General features: G+C 40.7%; 2 protein-coding genes and 1 pseudogene across 2 annotated transcripts in view; 1 reads left to right on the top strand and 2 right to left on the bottom strand.

Moving 5' to 3' along the window:
* Window positions 1–15580, bottom strand: part of METAP2 (methionyl aminopeptidase 2) — an 817888-nt gene that overhangs the window by 520366 nt on the left and 281942 nt on the right. The gene's annotated exons all lie outside the window — the stretch shown is intronic.
* The window catches only part of NDUFA12 (NADH:ubiquinone oxidoreductase subunit A12), a 42052-nt gene that overhangs the window by 18835 nt on the left and 7637 nt on the right, over window positions 1–15580 (top strand). The gene's annotated exons all lie outside the window — the stretch shown is intronic.
* LOC126930303 (MOB-like protein phocein) lies at window positions 3997–4651 on the bottom strand (annotated as a pseudogene).

The following is a 15580-nucleotide window of genomic DNA, read 5'->3' as shown; positions in this document are numbered from 1 at the left end:
TCACTGCAGCCTCAACCTACTGGGCTTAAGCCATCCTCCTGCCTCAGCCTCCCAAGTAGCTGGGACTACAGGCGTGCATCACCACACCCTGCTGTTTTTTTTTTAAGAGATGAGGTCTCACTGTGTTGCCCAGGCTAAAATTTTATTTTTAATTGACAAATAATAATTGTATATATTTGTGGGGCACAATATGATGTTTTGATATGTGTTTACATTGTGGAATGATTAAATCAAGCCAATTAATAAATCCATTACCTCACATACTTATCTTTTTTTGTGGTAAAAACATTTAAAATTATTTTAGCAATTTCCAAATATACAATGCATTATTATTTATTACAGTCACCATTCTGCACAGTAGAGCACTAAGGCTTATTCCTCCTAACTGAAATTTTGTACTCTTTTATCAACATCTCCTCTTTTTTATACTCTCCACTCCTCCTGCCCCTGGTAACCACCATTCTACTCTGCTTTTTTTTTTTTTTTTTTTTCCTTCTTTTAAAGATAGGGTCTTGTTCTATCTCCCATACTGGAGTTCAGTGGCACATTAATAGCCCACTACAGCTTCAATATGATGTGCTCAAGCGATCTTCCCACCTCAGCCTCCTGAGTAGCTGAGACTAGCTAATTTTATTTATTTATTTATTTAAAGACAGAGTTTTGCTCTTGTCGCGCAGGCTGGGGGACAGTGGCGTGATCCCAGCTCACTGCAACCTCTGCCTCCCAGGTTTAAGCGATTCTCCTGCCTCAGCCTTCCGAGTAGCTCAGATTACAGGTGCACACCGCCACGCCCACCTAACTTCTGTATTTTTAGTAGAGACAGGGTTTCGCCATGTTGGCCAGGCTGGTCTCGAATTCCTGACCTCAGGTGATCTACCCGCCTCAGCTTCCCAAAGTGCCGGGATTACAGGTGTGAGCCACCGCGCCTGGCCTATTTTTATTTTTAGTAGAAGCAAGGTCTCGCTATGTTGCACAGTCTGGTCTCAAATTCCTGAGCCCGAGCAATCGTTGCCTTGGCTTCCCAAAATGTTGGGATTACAGATGTGAGCCACTGCACCCAGCGTGATGTTTTCTTTTGGAGATTTTTTTATCTGATCAATTTTAAATACACAGTACAAGGAAGATGGAATGAATAAGAAAAAAACTGATATTCTATTTCCCTATTAACAATAAGCCATATTTTTCAAAATATGTTTCAAAATACTTAGCCAGATCACCAATCCCAGTCACTACCTTTGTTTAAATATTCACTAAAAGGCCAGACCTGGTGGCTCACGCCTGTAATCCCAGCACGTTGGGAGGCCAAGGCAGGCGGATCACCTGAGATCAGGAGTTTGAAACCAGCCTGGCCAACAGTGTGAAACCCCTTCTCTACTAAAAATACAAAAAATTAGCCGGGCATGGTGGTGGACACCTGTAATCCCAGCTACTTGGGAGGCTGAGGCAGGAGAATCACTTGAAACCAGGAGGTGGAGGTTGCAGTGAGCCCAGATCATGCCACTGCACCCCATCCCGGGCAACAGTGTGAGACTCCATCTCAAAAAAAAAAAAAATTCACCAATAAATTAGTCAAGTGGTAGAAACCCATTGAGAGACATGGTCTAGAGAGAACAGCTAAATAGCTACATATATCTTAGTAACAGTTTAGTCCCAATATTTAGCAAGCTTGTTTAAAAATTACTATTCCCATTGGTTTATAGTGACATTAATATAAATATGTAATTTGAAAGTCAAAATTCCTTTCACCGTGAACATAAAACTTTTTATAAGATAGTTGTGGGTTGGGGTATAGTAATGATGGGGGCTGCTGGCCATATTCAAAGCCTAAAAGACTGGCAGCTTGGAAAGGTATAAACCATATATATATACTCTCAGTATACTGCTATGTCCCACATTTTTGCTGTACATTCTTGTCTAATAATATGGTATAAATTATTCCCTTAAATTTGAAAAAACAGTGAAGATGAATACATTTTTGTCTTCATTTCAAAATAACCCTTTTAAATGGAAAAGCATTTCCTTGTGTTAGTTAAATTTGTTCAAAAGATGGATTTAAATACTTTCTTCACAACATGTACAGCTTTTTTCACCTTTAGTGCCTCATTATAATCAGTCTGGCAGTAAGACCTTCAGTGCTTTATCAGAAATGAGATTATAAGATTGTTAAACCTGTACTTGAATCCTTCTTAAGACACTGAATTATACCAAAGTCCAAAAAACATATGACCACTTATCAACACCCTCAGAACCTGTGAATTACTGCAGATAATCTCACATGCGCATATAATTCAAACAGAAACTTTGTGGACAGGGTGTATAAAATAAATACTAAAATATTTCTTCAACTCTATTTAATGCTGCCTAGATGGTTAGATGAAAAGACTAATATTACTGACAGGAACAGAAACTATTTTAAGGACTATTTTCTTTTTTTTTTTTTTTTTTTTTTTTGAGGCGGAGTCTCGCTCTGTGGCCCAGGCTGGAGTGCAGTGGCCGGATCTCAGCTCACTGCAAGCTCCGCCTCCCGGGTTCACGCCATTCTCCTGCCTCAGCCTCCCGAGTAGCTGGGACTACAGGCGCCCGCCACCTCGCCCGGCTAGTTTTTTTTTTTTTGTATTTTTTAGTAGAGACGGGGTTTCACCGTGTTAGCCAGGATGGTCTTGATCTCCTGACCTCGTGATCCACCCGTCTCGGCCTCCCAAAGTGCTGGGATTACAGGCTTGAGCCACCGCGCCCGGCCTTAAGGACTATTTTCTAAGTAGTTAGAACAATTTTGCAAAACAAAGATAAGCAAGGGCCTATGCCAATACATTGTTCCTGTAGTGTAATGTAATAGCTAATATGGAATATAATCAGTAAGCAGTTAATATGAATATAAATAGGTATAATCCATCACTAAATCACAGTCTGGTGAAAAGCTTCTCAGCTAAAGTAGTTTGAGAAGAGGGTTAAGGGAAGGAGAAGTGGCAGGCAGGGCAGGTTGCCAGTGGGAACATCATTTATGTACCTTACCATTATCATCATCTTGTATGTAACAGTCTACTGTTGTAGAAAGGTAAACCCTTTCCAAGTATGCTAGCCTAGAATGTACTTTATGTAGCATAGTAAGATTATTTAGGTATTAATGCTTCATTTGCATTTATATTTAGATATACAAATAATCACATGCATATTAAAACTAAACAGAATCTTATAACACTTTAATCTCATTTTGGGAAAGTTAACAGGTACGATGGAAGTGTATACTACAGAAGTTTCTAGAATATCTATACTGAGAGGTAAAACCAAAGGAAACCACCTGTTTAGTATATGGCTTGTACAAAACCTCAAGCTCACTCATTTTTTTTTATAGGTGGATTTGTTTGATAAGGATTGTGATCCAGTGATTATTTAGCAGCAATTTTACAAACTGTAAATTCTTTTATTAACAGGCATTTTAAACAGATAATACTAATCTTATTTATTTTTTATTTTTGTTTTTCTGAGACAGAGTCTCTCTCTGTTGCCCAGAATTGAGTGCAGTGGTATGATCTCAGCTCACTGCAACCTCTGCCTCCCGGGTTCAAGTGATTCTCCTGCCTCAGCCCCCTAAGTAGCTGGGACTACAGGCCTGCACAGCCATGCTTGGTTAATTTTTTATATTGTTCATAGAGACAGGGTTTCGTCATGTTTCTCAGGCTGGTCTCGAACTCCTGAGCTCAAAGGATTTACCCACCTTGGGCTCCCAAAGTGCTGGGATTACAGATATGAACCACCGCACCTGGCCCTAATCTTATTGAAAACCCATGAGTGCCAAACTGGGGAATATACAGCTTATGCATAACTTAAAAAGCAATTCCCATTTTATTAATAAAAGATAAACACAGCATACCAAAACCTATACTAAACAAGCTATAATATGGACACATGATTGATATGTCTAAAATGATATATACAGCACATAATTAATGTTAATTATGTGATCAGTACATTTTTCTATATAATTCCCTTCATGCTTCACTTTTCCCTAGAAACTGAATTCTGAGCTTCCTCTTCTAAAATTGTTACACTCAGGTTATCCTTGGACATCAAATTATACTTCAGCACAAAGTTAGTAAACCGATGACACAAAAATGTCTCATTTTCATATTTATCAAAAATTTGCCAGTGATGAAAATAAGCACATTAAAATATTATATAAATCCTATGGCATGCTGATCCTAGTTTTGCTACCGATGATTCCTTTATACTAACCTTGCCGGGAAAATATTGCTGTTCAGAAGACACAGCACCATCAAATGTATGTCTATTGTAGTCTATAGCAGGACACTCTTGTTTTATGAGTTGCACAAAGACAAATCCATTGTTCTCTTGCTGTCATTTAAGTATCTGGATGGCATTCACTCTGAAGTTTGACCTCAAGTCCATTTAGCTGAAGGCAGAATTGCTTTAAGTGTTCCTATTTCCGTACAGTTTCATCTTGGTCTTCAGGTGGTTCAAGAATTTTGTCAATATTGGAGCAGCCTGCTCTTACATTCTGTTGAATGTGCTGCTGATCCACGAGTGTACTGTCCTATTTTCTCAAGGATTCATCAGGCCAGTTATAGAAATCTTGTGCCTTGGTGCCCAGTCTGTTCTGCCTCAGCACTGCTGTCCCTTCTACCATGACCATAGTGCCCGTTCTGGGCAGCTGGAGTTGGTACCTGGATGTCTCTACTTCTATGAGTTCAATTTTTTAAGATTCCACATATAAGTGGGATCATGCAGTATTTATCTTGCTGTGCCTGGCTAATTTTGCTTAGCATAATGTCTTCCAGATTCACCCATGATATCCGAATGACAGAATTTCCCTCTTTTTTTAAGGCTGAATGGTATTCTATTGTGTACATATACCACAATTTTTTTTTTATCCATTCATCCGATTATAGACACCTAGATTGCTTCTTTATCTTAGCTTTGTGAATAATGCTTCAGTGAACATGGGAGTGCAGGTATCTCTTCAGCATAATTCAGGAATCTTACTTCTGGGTATAATTCCTTTGGATATATACCCAGAAGTGGGATTGCTGAATCATATGGTAATTCTATTTTTAGTTTTCTGAGGAACCTCCATGCTGTTTTCTATAGTGCTATATTAATTTACATTCCCACCAACAATGTACAGGTTCCCTTTTTTCCTTTTCTTTTTTTTTTTTTTTTTTTGAGACAGAATCTCGCTCTGTCACCCAGGCTGGAGTGCAGTGGCACGATCTCGACTCAGTGCAACCTCTGCCTCCCAGCTTCAAGCAATTCTCCTGCCTTAGCCTCCTGAGTGGCTGGGATTACTGGTGTGAGCTACTATTCCTGGATAATTTTTGTATTTTTAGTAGAGATGGGGTTTTGCCATGTTGGCCAGGTTGGTCTCAAACTCCCAACTTCAGATGATCCACCCACCTCAGCCTCCCAAAGCGCTGGGAATACAGGCATGAGCCACCGCACCTGGCTGCAGGTTCCCTTTTCTTCATACCTTTGCCAACACTTGTTATCTTCTGTCTTTTTGATAAGTCATTTTAGCAGGTATGAGGTGATATCTCACTGTGGTGGTAATTTGCGTTTCCCTGATGATAGTGACAATGAGCATTTTTTTCATATAGCTGTTGACCATTTGTATGTCTTCTGAGAAATGTCTAGGTACTTTGTTCCTGCCAACTGCTTTTTTTGAGACTTTTCTTTTTGAGGCTGAAGTGCAGTGGCGCAATCTCGGCTCACTGCAAGCTCCGCCTCCTGGGTTCACACCATTCTCCTGCCTCAGCCTCCCTAGTAGCTGGGACTACAGGTGCCCGCCACCATGCCTACCTAATTTTTTTGTATTTTTAGTAGAGACGGGGTTTCACCGTGTTAGCTAGGGTGGTCTTGATCTCCTGACCTCGTGATCCGCCCTTCCAGGCCTCCCAAAGTGCTGGGATTACAGGCGTGAGCCACCACGCCCGGCTAAAAATTTTTTTTATAAAAACACGGTTTCCCTTTGTTACCCAGGCAGGTCTGTAACTCCTGGCCTCAAGTGAGCCTCCCACCTTGGCCTATCAAAATGCTGGGATTACAGGCATGAACCACCATGCCCAGCCACTTTTCCTTTATTTTATTTATTTATTTTTTTTTTGGAGACAGAGTCTCGCTCTGTTGCCAGGCTGGAATGCAGTGGTGCGATCTCCACTCACTGCAACCTCCGCTTCCCAGGTTCAAGCGATTCTCCTGCCTCAGCCACCTTAGTAGCTGGGATTACAGGTGCACACTACCATGCCCAGCTAATTTTTGTATTTTTAATAGAGATGAGGTTTCACCATGTTGGCCAGGATGGTGAGTTTTTTAAATTCCATATATATATGGAATTAATAATATATATAAATAATTAATAATTATATATGATATATAATTATATATTATATATAAATAATAAATAATAATATATTTTTTATTTTATTTAATATATAAAATATATATAAAATAATATATATATTATTTTATAAAATAAATATATTTTTATTTATTTATTTTTTTGTCTATTAGCATGGGGTGGGGGGTCCTTTTGAAATATCTTCATCATTCTTGGAGCACCTTCTTACTTTCTGACATGAGGTGTTCCAGGTTAATCTTAGAGGTTCTCTGTTCCAGCCTTGGAGAAAGCCATTTCTCTGAGGAACCCCGTGCTTGTTTTGCTTGGTTTTTGTTTTTTGAGACGGAGTTTTGCTCTTATAGCCAAGGCTAGAGTGCAATGGCACAATCTCAGCTCAACTGCAACCTCCGCCTCCAGGTTCAAGTGATTCTCCTGCCTCAGCCTCTTGAGTAGCTGGGATTACAGGTATGCACCACCACCCTGGCTAATTTTGTATTTTTAGTACAGAGGGGGTTTCTCCATGTTGGTCAGGCTGGTCTCAAACTCCCAACCTCAGGTGATTCATCCACCTCAGCCTCCCAAAGTGCTGGGATTACAGGTATGAGCCACCACAGCTGACCATTTGCTTATTTTTTAGTGGAGAGTGGTGTTAGAAATGAAGATATGAATGTCAGCTGTGCTCATCGTTATTGGAATGTCAGTGCTCCCAGGCCTTCTCAGTGGACAAGCTAGGGAACAACAGGTGTAACGATTGTGTGTCCCCACCAGTACCACTGACGGCAGTCCGACACTACAGGTTACACTCTAGTTTTCTCCCTCTCCCATGTATAGCTGGTTTTTTTCTTAATATAGTTATTTTTTCAATTCCACTGTGTATAACTAAGTTCCCATTGCTGCCCTCTCATCCCCCTCCCCCACTGGACTTCGTCCTTACCCCAGTTTGCCTCCAGCCCCCAAACCAGCTTGCCACCCTCCCCTCTCCTTGTGTGGACAGGCTCTTTCCCCCACAAAGCTCTGACACATCCTGCTGGGCTACCGCAGCATTCTCCTCACATACCACGTGCAGATGTCTACATTCCTCGGGCCCACTTAATGACTTTTGCACTCTGATTTACATTTTTAAAGCATCTCTGTGGTTGCTACGAAGAATAAAGGAAGGGGGCAAGACAAGTGTGGAAGCAGGCTAATCGCTTAAGAAGCTGTTGTAAGTCCTGATCTAGACAGTTGATGGGGTTGGACTAGGGTGCTAGTGATGCAGGTTGGGAGGTTTGGGGTTGTATTAGTTGTCTATTACTGTGGAACAAGTTATCCCAAACTTAGCTTAAGACAGTAAATATTATCTCACAGCAATTTGAGTGTAGCTTAGCTGGGTGCCTCAGGCTCAGGGTCTCACAAGGTTACAATTGAGATCTTGTCTGAGGCTGCTGTGCTCTCAAGGTTTGGCTTGGGAAGGACCCACTGCCACACTTACTCACGTGGCTGTAGACAGATGTCAGAAGATTTGCCTCCCAGCTCACTCAGTAGACCTCTGCACAGACCACCCACCTCATGACATGGCGCCTGGCTTCCCCAGACCAAGGTGGATGGCACAGTCTTTTTAAACCTCATCTAGGAAGTGACATCCCATACTTCAGCTGTCTGTTTTTTAGAAGCAAGTCAATCAGTCCAGCCACACTTAAGAAGAGGGTATTAAACAAGGGTGTGAATACCAGGAGGCGGCGATCACTGGAGGCCCTCTTAGAGGGTGCCAAGTAAGATGGGGTCAGCGGGATTTGCTGATTGATTGGCTTTTGAAAGAAAAACCAGTCAAAGATGACTTCAGGATTTTTCACCTGAACTACTAGAGGTACAGTTACTGAGATAGGGAAGAGTGGAGTAGGGGGAGCAGGTTGAGAAGAGGTAGTCTACGTTACGTATGAGAAGCTTGATAGACGACCACATGAGAAGGTGAGTAGACAGTTGAAAGCTAGCCTGTTGGTTAGGATAGAGATTGGTGCTGGAGATAGGATTTTGGTTTGATTTTATCTAGTGTAGTATTCAACTTAACTTTATAAATTGAGGTTTAGGAGAATATGACCTTCAGTTAAATGCCTAGCTCTGTTATCCTGGAAACCAGATAAAATTGTATTAACAGTATTGCAACATAAAATCGACCTCTGTTTGGGAAATTGCATCTGGATTGAGAGGAATTAGAAATGCCTGGTGAGTGCTGCTGCTCTCAGAACTGGCATGACCCTGTGGGAAAGGGAATCCTGAAGTATGCCTTTGGAGTTATTAGAGACGTTGGCTTTGGTGGAGCATAAAGCTTTGAAGTTAAGGCAGCTCCTGCACCTGCCTCATGTTGCTCTCTTCTCCCTCGAGCCTGTGCTATGTCACCTCGGGAGTTAAAGAAAATAGCTTCTGGGCCGGGCACGGTGGCTCACACCTGTAATCCCAGCACTTTGGGAGGCCAAAGCAGGCGGATCACAAGGTCATGAGATTGAGACCATCCTGGCTAATACAGTGAAACCCCGTCTCCACTAAAACTACAAAAAAAAAAAAAAATTAGCCGGGCATGGTGGTGGGCGCCTGTAGTCCCAGCTAACTCGGGAGGCTGAGGCAGGAGAATGGCGTGAACCTGGGAGGCGGAGTTTGCAGTGAGCCGAGATCGTGCCACTGCACTCCAGCCTGGGCGACAGAGCAGAGACTCCGTCTCAAAAAAATAAAAATAAAAATTAGAAAAGCTTCTGGACGGCTGGGTGAGCTGTCACTTGCATGAACAATGGCACAGACTCCCAGGGAGAGGAACCTCTGATGCTGCCCGGCTGGCAAACTGTGATTCCTGTCCTCTGTCCTGAGTTCTCAGGTACCAAGTGTGATAGTCTTATGAGTCTGTTCAGTAGCTGCATAATCTCACTTAGGGAAAGATTTCCCTTAGAGACATTAGTGTTTTGGATAGAATTTTAGTCAGCTTCTCTGTTTCACTTAATGTTCTCTAATCTTATGGGAAACATTAGAAATCTTGTGGAAAAATGAGTTCATTTTATCTCTCTGGTCTAAAGGCCTTCATTTCTTTGAATCTGCCAGCCACCAGTAAAGACTGCTAAGTCCACCAGTACAAAAACAAAAGATGGTGCTGCAAACTTCTCGGATGGGCAGTTGAGCTTCACATGCATTGAAAATAAGAAACGGGGATTGCCTAGAACCTAACACAGTCTGCTTGCAAACTTGATTCATTCAACAAATATATATTGAGCACCCCCCATATGTCAGACCTTGATGGGTTTATATATTCACAGTGGTGAGTGAAATATGTATGGTCTTTGTTCTCTTGTAGTTTATAGGCATTTAATGAATACTAGTACTAATACAGTGTTCTAATTTAGTGTCTGGTTTGTTTTTTGTTGTTTTGTTTTGTTTTTACAGTACCTTCATTTTCCTATATGTTTTATTCTCTTTTTTTTTTTTTTTTGAGACGGAGTCTCGCTCTGTCGCCCAGGCTGGAGTGCAGTGGCACGATCTCGGCTCACTGCAAGCTCCGCCTCCCGGGTTCACCCCATTCTCCTGCCTCAGCCTCCCGAGTAGCTGGGACTACAGGCGCCCACACCGCGCCCGGCTAATTTTTTGTATTTTTAGTAGAGACGGGGTTTCACCGTGGTCTCGATCTCCTGACCTTGTGATCCGCCCGCCTCGGCCTCCCAAAGTGCTGGGATTACAGGCGTGAGCCACCGCACCCGGCCCGTTTTATTCTCTTATAGGATCAGCAACAAGATTTAATTTCTTCTTCAGGAATTTATATTTAATTTAATTCAGTAGAATACTCTGAAAGTATTTAAGTAGATAACAAGTAACATTTTATTTTATTTTGAGGTAGGGTCTCGCTCTGTCACCCAGGCTGGAGTTCAGTGGTACGATTTTGGCTTACTGCAGCCTTGACCCAGCCCCTGGAGTAGCTGGGACTATAGGCACAGGCCAGCACGCCTGGCTACTTTTTGTATGTATGTATGTATGTATGTATGTATGTATGTATGTATGTTGTAGAGACAGGGTTTTGCCATGTTGCCCAGGCTGGTCTCAAACTCCTGGGCTCGAGCTATCCACCTGCCTTGGCCTCCCAAAGTGTTGACATTACAGGCGTGAACCACTGTGCCCAGCCCAAATACTATTCTATACTACTTTTTCTTTCTTGTTCTTGTCTTTATTTTGTTCAATACCACATTTATTGCCTTCAGTTTTATTCTGAAGTTATCTAATTGCCACCGTCTATACAGTAACACACAGAAGTCTTCATTTTCATTGTTATGGTAGTTAGCTTTTATATAGAATTAGTGTAGAAAAGTAGAAAGTTTGGGCTATTTCATGCATGGCTGTGTAAAATTACTGTTTTCACTTGTATCGGAAGAAATGAAGATGTGCTTTTTTGTGGTTTGAAGTATTGGAACCTTGAAGTCCTTTGAACCAAGTTAAAAAAAAACAAAACAAGACATGGCTTGGATAGATTTTTCTCTATTGCATGTATACCGTTTTCCCACTTGGTGGCACTTTCTGTTCATTTCTTAGTAACGTGTCTTTCTCTCTCAGCAGTTACACTAGTCTCTCCTCATACATTGATTTTTCTTACTAAAATTAATTTACTGAAGTAATACATAAATACATCGTTTAAAAAATAGTAGTGTATGGTAAAGGATTTTTTTTTTAACAGAAAATAATTTTATCCCTGAAAATTTTTCTGTGGCCAGGGAAAAATTAATAAATGGTTTTGCCCTTGAAAGGTTAATTTGTTTGAGATGCTTAACATCATGGTGGTCAGCTGTTTTTCATTTGGCATGATGTGTTCTAGAAGGCTTTGTAGAGAAATAGCATGGCAGGCGGGGGCCATTACATGGAGGTGATAGAAAAGAATCAAGGATGATTCATAGGTTTGGGGCCTGGGTGGTTGGTACCATAATGCTGGGACCATTCACTGAGATGGGAGGACTTGCAGAAGGGCAGGTTGGTAGGGGTGGAGAATTAGAATCAGAACCCTCTTTTTGGACATGGTAAGTGTGTGATACCTCTTGTGAAATCCACATGATTAGATATGTATCAAGTGAACAGCTGGATATGCGAATTGAGCTTAGAACAATGGTCAAACCTGCCAAATCAGCAGAGAACAATGATGAGTAGCTAGCAAGGTAGGAGGAAAGGGAAGAAAGAGGAGTATTTCAGCAAGGGAAGCCTCGTATTGATTGTTGCCAAGAGGTTGAGGAAGATGATGACAGAAAAATGTCCATGTGATTTGGCAATATGAAATTCATTGAATCTACATAGAATCTGTTCTTGAAAGAAATGAGGAGAGATCAGAAAAGTTTAAACATTCTGGCAAAGGAGAGTGATCCACATAGCCCTAGTAGACATGCACTGTCAATATTGGACATTGTTCCATGAATCCTTTTTTTTTTTTTTTTTTTTTTTTTTTTTGGAGACAGGGTCTTGCTCTGTCACCCAGGCTGGAGTGCAGTGGCATGATCTCAGCTCACTGCACCCTCCGCCTCCCAGGTTCAAGCAATTCTTGTGTCTCTGCCACCTGGGTAGCTGGAATTACAGGTGCCCACCACCACACCTGGCTAATTTTTTTTTTTAATAGGAGTGGGATTTCTCCATGTTAGTCAGGCTGGTCTCAAACTCCTGGCCTCATGTGATCCACCTGCCTCAGCCTTCCAAAGTACTGGGATTACAGGTGTAAGCCACTGCGCCCGGCCCCTTTTAAAACTTTTCTGTGTAGTTGTGTTCATAACCATATTCCATCTTTCTTGCTTTTTTCCATCAATATTATAAGCAATTTTTCATGTTATTAAAACAGTTCTTATAGTCACCATTAAAATTTTTTTCTGATTATAAGAATATACAATTGCTATAGAAAATTTGGAAATCCAGAGAAATACTAATATGAGGTGAAACAAAAATAAGCTCTGATTCTTTGGCAATACTGTTAACATTTTATTCACTGATTCAACAACTATTTGAGGGTCTGCTTTTGGGTAGAGAAAGAATGTTTTGGGAGTGTTTGTTTTAGAGGTGGGGTTTTGCTATGTTGCCAAGGATGGAGTGCAGGAGCTATTCACAGGTGCAATCATAGCACACTACAGCCTTGAACTCCTGGGCTCAAGCATCCCCCTGCCTCAGCCTCCCGTGTAGCTGGGACTCCAGAGGAATGTTTTTTCAAGACCACAGTGTGTGAAAAACTGATTGTAGTTTATTGGTCACAACTTCTTTAGAAGAAAGCTTATTATTATAAAGAACAGTATACATACACATTTCTCACATAATGTATGCAACATTTTCGGACTTGCTTCTCCCTCCCCTCACTTAATATGTCACAGACATTTTTCCTGTGTCGCTAAATACTGTGTCAATTCGAGTTTTTTAGTTTCTATGGGGCTTTTGTATTTAGAAAGGATTGTTGGGCAATTTGGATTTAAAATTAATATACTATTTATTATAGTTGCAAATGTAAAAACCTAATTGTTTTTCATTCTTGAGGTTCAATTTATAAATAGGATAAAAAGATTAGTAAATTGAATTATTTTTTGCCTAAAAATAAAGAACAGTCATTTTCTCTTGTTCTTTGATGAATGTTTGATAAACTCTAATGGAAAGGATTACATTGTCCTAAACAGTAATACCCATTTGCAAATTTAGTTAATACATCTCTTTAAGCATTTTAGGTCACATTTATAAATTGAACATATTTGATATTTGATATTTTTCAATTCTTCAAATCCCCAGTGTATAGGCAGATTAAGCTATCAAGCAAAATGTTCCTAAGCGCTTAAATGACACTTGTTTACTCAAGCCCAAAAGTTCAGTGTCATCCCCCTGTCTCATTTCTCTAATGTCCAGTCTATTAGCAAATTCATACTGCTTTTGTTTCTGAGTATGTCCCACGTCTCATCACTGCCTCTATGACTGTTACCCTAGTCCAAGGCAAAATTTTCTCTTGCCTGGACATCTACAGTCACCTCCTAACTGGTTTGATAACATTCTTGCAGTGCACTAGTGTTCCCAATATGCTAAGTGATGAGAGTGCCTTTTTTTTTTTTTTTTTTTTTTTTGAGACGGAGTCTCGCTCTGTCACCCAGGCTGGAGTGCAGTGGCCGGATCTCAGCTCACTGCAAGCTCCGCCTCCTGGGTTCACGCCATTCTCCTGCCTCAGCCTCCCAAGTAGCTGGGACTACAGGTGCCCGCCACCTCGCCCGGCTAATTTTTTTTGTATTTTAGTAGAGACGGGGTTTTACCGTGTTAGCCAGGATGGTCTCGATCTCCTGACCTCGTGATCTGCTCGTCTCGGCCTCCCAAAGTGCTGGGATTACAGGCTTGAGCCACCGCGCTCGGCCGAGAGTGCCTATTTTTAAATGTAAATCAGATCACATCAAGTCTCTGCTCAGAATGATCCAGTGACTTCCCATCACAGTGAGAGTAAAAACCCCAACTCCTTCCATGGTCTGCAAGGCCTTGTGTGATCGCAGTCTGCATGCACTGTCCTAGTCACTGCCCTGTTGACTCTGACTTGGCCACATTGGCCTTCTTGGTTTTCCTTGAACAGTGAGCATACTCCCAACTCAGTCTCTGCACTAGCTTTTTCCCCAGATTTGGCATGGCTCACACACCTTCACTTTATTCAAGTGCCAATCCAGTGGCTTTTCAGGTGATCTAGTCTATAAGAGCCCTGTTCCCTCTCATACTCCATACTCTTCTCCTGCTCTAGTTTTTTCCTTGGTGGCACTTACCTACCTCTGCTTAACATTTTTTTATATATTATTTAATTTATTGTATGTTTACCCAAATACCATGTTAGAACAGTGCCTGCCACATAGTATTTCTTCAAAAAATATTTGTTGAATGAATGAATGTACATATACTATTTTACTTGAAACAAACATTATTTTTTGGGTATGATAATCAGTTTTCTTCACTTTAGCTGATTCAAAAATGGCATCTTCTGCTACTCCTTTATAGCTTTTTGATGAATTTGAAACTAGATTTACCTCTGAATTACATTGCAGTTTCAACCTGTCCTTTTTAGTACTTTGACCCGCTGAATCATTTGTTATAGTTTTATGGGATTTTGGGGGCGGAGGAGTGTTTTTTTTTTTTTTTTTTGAGACAAGGTCTTGCTCTGTCACCCAGGCCAAGTGTAGTGCCATGATCATAACTCACTGCAACCTCAAAATCCTGGGCTCAAGCCATCATTCTGCCTCCACCTCCTGAGTAGCTGGGAGTATAGGTGCATGCCACCACACCCAGCTAATGTTTTTGTTTTTCAGAGAGAAGGTGTCAAACTCCTGGCCTCAAGTGGTCCCCCAACCTTGGCCTTCCAAAGCACTGGGATTATATGTGACAGCCACTGTGCCTAGCCTGTTATAGTCTTTTAAAATATTATTTCTCTAAATAAATTGCTAGCTGTCAATGGCTGATAATATTTTCTTCAAAGTAAGTCCTTCCTAATGTTTATTTTCTGCTCCAGAAAATCAGAATATTAGGATACTGTGTTCTAAGAAACTACAAACTGCATAATTAGGTAGTTTCTCTTATGTTACAGAATGTTACTTTTCTTTATAACCATTCTCTGTTAAAATGTGTTCATTATAAGCAGAAGACAAGATTGTTTTGATTTTTAAAACTCAGCTTTTATTTAACACATTCACTGAGTATTCATTGCTTCATTTAATATTGATTCTAACATTTTACAACGATGCCTTGTTGGAAAATTCCATATGTGGGATGTGGAAATAAACTATGTATTACTCTTGGTGAATGAAGAACAGCTCAGTATGTTCATTATAGAAAATTCAAAAAATAACAAAAGAAATAAGAATAGCCTGTTATCCCACCACTTGTAGAAACCACTGCTATTAACATTTTGATACATATTCAACCTTCAGTATCTGTGGGTTCTGCATCCATAGATTAAACCAACATCGGGTGGAAATTATATCAGAAAAAAGTTCACAAAGTTCCAAAAAGCCGGATTTGCTGAGTGCCAAGTATTATGTTGAATCCACATGAATGAAGTGATATGCAGACGTCGTATTAGGCTTTATAAGTAACCTGGAGATGAGTTAAAGTATACAGGAGGTTGTGCCTAAATTATATGCAAATGCTACATTTGTCCTGGAATCAATCCCCCATAGATACTAGGGACAACTGTTATTCTTACCTCCTCGTTTTCTATGCATATATATTCTTTTGTTTTTGTTATTCATGTAA

The sequence above is a fragment of the Macaca thibetana genome, chromosome 11 (genome assembly GCF_024542745.1).
Source record: "Macaca thibetana thibetana isolate TM-01 chromosome 11, ASM2454274v1, whole genome shotgun sequence".
NCBI lineage: Eukaryota > Metazoa > Chordata > Mammalia > Primates > Cercopithecidae > Macaca > Macaca thibetana.
The sequence above is the reverse complement of the archived record's forward strand: the minus strand, read 5'-3'. Positions and strand labels throughout refer to the sequence as shown.